This window comes from Theobroma cacao, chromosome 2 (genome assembly GCF_053813885.1).
Source record: "Theobroma cacao isolate CCN51 chromosome 2, ASM5381388v1, whole genome shotgun sequence".
NCBI classification, from domain to species: domain Eukaryota; kingdom Viridiplantae; phylum Streptophyta; class Magnoliopsida; order Malvales; family Malvaceae; genus Theobroma; species Theobroma cacao.
The window spans coordinates 15792542-15798541 of NC_142640.1; positions in this window are offsets into that span (position 1 = coordinate 15792542).

Below are 6000 nucleotides of genomic sequence, written 5' to 3' on the forward strand. Positions count from 1 at the left end.
AACGGTCGAATTTTCTAGGGAGGATATTGAGGTTGAAATTGATGATATTTCATGATATTTTGGTAGTATTTAATGATTGGTGAGGCTAGAAATTTAATGGAAAATTTTGGCATGAAAATATGAATTTTTACCTAATGTATAGACATGTGCGATTTATGGTTCCAACTGATAAATTGAATTATATTCACAGTCATTGAGGTATTTTAAGTATAATTGGAGTGTAGAAAGTGAAAGAAATCGATTTGGAGTTAAATTGGAGGTTTTAGCCAATTACACCGAGAATAGTGCGAATTAGGTCGAATACCGTATTTAAACGACTATTCGGACATTTTTGCATTCCATATCATGTATTAGTAGTCTAAATTAGTTTAATTTCGATTTAGTACCAATGTAGAAGTTTCTCGATTTTGTACTATGTCTAGGTGGTGAATCCTCCGATAAAGGCAAGAAAATTGTATCCGAGGATCGGTAGTCAGAGTACTCTAGAAATTCGACTCCCAAAATAGTGAGTAACCTTATCATCATTTTAATTATCAAAAGTATGTTTTAACTCGGTTTTGGTAAAATTTTATGAAAATGAGTTAAATGGCTAATTTTAGGTTTTGCAAACAAAAATTTGTTTAAATGAAAAAATTTTATAAATTGTCTTGAAACGAAATAACGATTTTGAAAATAGAGTAATTGGAGACTACCGGTATGTTGTAAATTTATGATTGGAAATTGATGGCTTATGTTACATTGTTATTGTGTTGGCATGACTGGCTGAGCTGTGTTTTATGAATTGTATGAATTGTTTTATTTTACCCTTGCAGGCTGGGTAGTAAAATATTAGCTTTGACATGTTGTTAAAATTTTATTATATGGTGGGTTTAGCTTGCTGTAGTAGGCGAATTCTGTGAACCAACCTATTAGAGGGGCACGAAATCCTGATATATATATATATATATATGTACCTCGGTCGGAGAGACGCGTAGGGTATCTCCTGAGGTATGGACAGAGGTCAAGTCACGCTGAACCACCTCGTGATGATGGAATCCGCTAACGCCAAGGAATGGCTGTATTTTTCAAACTAAAAATATGTTTACGTGTATACGAACTTTTTAACAGCCTTGGCGGACTCGGTTAGATGACTCGGCCAAGGTATCCCCGAGAATGATTTTGGCAGGAGCCAAGCTTTTAAGATACTCATAAGCCATGTTGAATATTTAAATGACATGAATATTTATGTTATGAAATACATATTGAGATGAAATATTTTAATTGTCTCATTTTACTCGACTTTAGATATTTTGGATGATGTTTGTTTACTCACTAGGATTATCAAATCTCACCACTCTCCTTTCCACCAATTTCAGGTTCAGATTAGGCTATAGATAGCTGAGTTCATTAAGGACTACCCTTGGATTTGCATTCCTTCAAACTATAGATTCACAGTCCTCTTTACTTTTAGTTATTCGGGGGCCCACTTGTTATTGTAAACTAAATTAAATACTCTAACTTACTGTATTACAGTATGTATGAATTTATTTAGCTTTTACGCTATAAAAATTATTTACGTATAACTCTATAAATATTATTTTATAAGAAAATAGAATATTTTACTTAATATTTCTTTTTATTTTCTTATTATATCCAAATAATCGCAATTTTGTTTTAAATGAAGATTTTAGACTTTAAAACTCATTTTTGATTATGAATTATGTGTTTTGTACTCGCTTACTACATTTTTAGCGGATTTCGAGATTTTTAAGGAAAAATGACCAAAATGCCCCTGTGAGGAAAATTTTATTTTTCTATTGTTTTGAATTGGAAATAGTTTATAATCTCTTGAAACATGATTTTAGCAACTAATACTCATGGGGGAAGTGAGAAAAACTGATGTTAAGCCTTGCGAGGTTTCGATTGACATTTCAAGTAATGAATGTCTATCGAGACATCGCGGCTGTTGTCATGAGCTCGATGGAAGTTCCGGGTCATGACACTCTAATTAATTAAAATTATATTCATCACATGACATCCAACTTTATGCATAAAATAATTAAGTCACATGCATGTATCCAAATATAATAAGTAGACAATAAAAATACATACATTCATTAATTTATGCATAAAACCAAGCAACAAAAATTGCTAAAAAAAATTTTCTATTTCAAAATGGTAGATTTTTTTTTATTTAATGTTGACTTTTTATGTTTTGGGCTAAACAACTACTAGACTTTGTTAGAGTTGGCTAAATCATTTATGACTCAGTTTTTTACCAATGTATGGAGGAAGCCCATGCCCAAAACTTAATAAAAGAAAAGAAATAGGCTTATGCCTATAACTTATTAAAAGAAAAGAAACAAGCCCATGCCCAAAACTTGTTAAAAGAAAAGAAGCAGCTCAATTTTTCTTCTGTTTCTTTTTCTTTTTTATTCATCGTCTTCTACCTCCAAACAAGTCTGCCTAACCCGAAATTGGACCTCGTTTCATAAACCTAGTCATATCTCAATCTTTGGGACTCCATTTTTTATGTTTCAAAAGCTATTTTTACTCAAAATTGAATTTCCTTTAGCTTTCCAGCATCATTTTATTAAAAATTTGACTAAAAAATTTCAAGTTTATAAAACAAAACTATCAACCATTTTTGCATACAACTACAAAAACTCAAACACATCAAGATAGAGGTTGAAACTGCTCTAATACCAACTAATAGACATCATTGATGCCTATACATATGCACGTTAACAAAATTAACATATAGAAAAATTGAAATGTGGAATTAGATACTAACCTCCAACCATTGATGTCACGGGAATGAGCTTCTTTGTATAAAGACACTTCTAACTCTAGCAATCTCACTTAGATTGTGTGTTTTCTTAGGAAAATGCTAAGCTTAGAGACCCATACCCTGTTTTCTTCTATATATATATATATATATATATTCTTCCCATAAAAGACATAACCGAAACAAAGAAAGTACGAATGTTAAAGTGGTTAACAGAAGGTTAGTCGAGAGTCGATGATATACGGACCATAATTGATTGTGGGTAACTAACATTGTCATCCAACATTTTTCACTTTTGTTATTTGAGTTTCCGAATAATCAATTTGATTATTTATTAGCGCCATATGCATATTACCATGATGTTATCCAAGAAATTCATATTTTGGGAAAATTGTTTATTGAATTATGTATTTTATCTTGGTTTGGTTCATATTAAAAGTTTGAATCAAAGACTTGATATATTTGGTTAGATTCTCTTTTGATATGTTCAAATTCAAAATCAAAATCAAATATACTTAATATTACTTGTCATCTTACAAAAATTTGTTTCTAGTAATATTTTGTACATCTTTTTGTAAAACTTGTTTTACCAGTTTGTAATGAATTCTTAAAAGAAACTTTTAAATCACTTTGAATTTTGTAATACATAAAACTATTGGTAAAATTTCCTTTTCATTCGTTTTTTAATCATGATCTTCCTTTTTTTTTATTTTTGTATTTTCCTGATTTTTATTTATTATTTATTATTTTCTATTTTTTGTTTTCTTTATTCTCAATTTTTTTAATTTTTTTTCAATCCATTAACAAGACATCCTGGACAAAATATGATGCCCGCATGGACATTTGTATTTTTCTCATTATTCTATTATGCGAAATGTTCAATTTTTCTTGACAAAATCTCTTATTTAGTTTCATACTATGGGAAATTCATCAAATAATGTTTTATTAGAAACTTTCATCTCGACTTGTCCATGGGTTGAGCTGTTCGTCGAGTTTGCAGGCCTAGCTCGACTTGGTTAGAGGTCTTGAGCATATTTTTCAAACCCAAGCACCTTTTGAGGTATTATTACATTAATAAAAAATTTATTTAATTTTAATTTTTAAAATATAATTAAAAATATAAAATATTTTAATAATAAAATTAATTTAAATGGGTGAGCTTGGGTGAAGGTTCAAGCTTAGTTTAGAGGTGTCAATCTAACTCGACTCGACCTGACCTATACACACTTTTACCTATTTTTATCACAATCTCCTATGAGATATATCAATGGTTAGAATTTGAGTATTTAGTGTAAAAGAATCTTCAGGTATAGGCTTGGTCATAGAAATTCTTATGGAAGAATCTCGGGGGCTTGGTCAAAGACTCAAAGGACACCAACCATTGTGTAGGGTTAGGACATTACGTGTGGGCTCGAACTTGTTTCACTCGGCTGAAAATTTTTTACATTTTTTAATCATGACTCATGAGTCCTAACCAAAAAATTTAAATAATTATTCCTTAATTAATCCATATTAAATACTTTTTTTAGGAAAGATCTAGTTGTACGAGGGCATGCACAAGGTAGTAATCCCATATACTTGAGTTAATAATAATTAATAAAAAATTTTGATAGAAAAGACCACTTAAAATCACAAACTATATGCATTAAAAAATTGACAAATATCAATGGAAAAAGTTGGGCACACGTTGCGTTCCTATGACTAACATGTTTGACTATCTTGCTCTTCCTGGTAAATCTCGTGTCTGTATCACACGCAGCTCAACATCAATGCTGATAATCATGTATTGATCGAGTGCTAAAATCAAGTTTAAACACTTTTTTAAATATTTAACAACTCAATTAACATGTTCAAATATTCAATCTTAATTTTGAGCAACTCTAAAGGTTATAATTAATAGATAAATTAGTAACGATTATTGATTATTATTATCAAAGATTAAATTTACGAGCGATAATTATTTCTTATTATATAACTCAATATATATATATATATATATATATTCTCTTTGACATAAATATAAATTCATGTTTAGTCAAAGCAAGGGCGGAGGGAGAGACTCAATTTTTATTTTTTTTATCATTAATATAAAAAATTTAAGATATATATTTTTATCACTTCTAATTAAATTAAATAACTTCTTTTAAAATAATGGTAAGCTTTCTAGCAAATCCTTTAATTAGTTTACTTGAGCTCTAAAATTTCCCCTTCCCCCCCTATTTTTTTTTTTGTACTACTTGAGCTCAAATCCTAAAATTTCCCTCCTTTCCCTTTTTTTCTTCATCTACTTTTTTCTTTTATAAATCTTTTGGAGGTGTATCATTCATCAAATTAGAAAACCCTTTGTTTTTTTTTTCAATCAATCAAACAATTATCATTTATGAAATTAGAAAAACCTTAATCAAATTGGAAAAAACGTTTTTCCCTTTTTTTATGAATCATTTTTTTTTTTTTGTGAATCAATCAAACAATTATCATTTATGAAATAAGAAAAACCTTTGATCAAATTGTGTAATGAATATTTTTGTGAATATTCATTTATGTTATATATATCTAGATTTGGATTTAAATTAGATTGCATGAAGATTAGGATTTAATCCATCCATTTAATCCTTTAGTATTATCTTCATCTTATAAAAATCTATCTAAATAAAGGGTTATTAGCTTATAAATAGGCCTCTCACTTCATTTGTAAATACACACTTGAATAAGATCTTTTTACTCCCTTTAAATATTTTAGCTTATAGTTGTTATTTCAAGTTATATTTCATAACATGTTATCAGCACGATTCTTTAATCCTCAAGTTTTATATTATTTTGTTTGCATCATCTTCAAGTTTCAAAAAAGTTCAATAATTGAGTTTTGATTTCTAGTTTTAGCAAATCAGGTAAGTACTAGTATTATTTTGTTTTCATCCTCTCAAAGATTTCAATAATTGGTCTTTACTTTTTGGTTTTAGAAAATTAAGTAAGTGACTTAATATCTTTTTGGTATTTTCATTTCCTAAAAATCTACCTTAATATGAATTTTCCCATTATGTATTATATATTATATTTTGTCCCTTGATTGAAAAGTGATTTTGTTATTATATAGATACTAATGGAAAATCATGAATTCGTCCATTCCTCGAAGTGAATGTGACATAATTTAACAATATTGGCAATGGACATGAAATAGGTCACCATAATAATTTACATTAATCACTATTATAATTCTAAGTATAATTTTACCC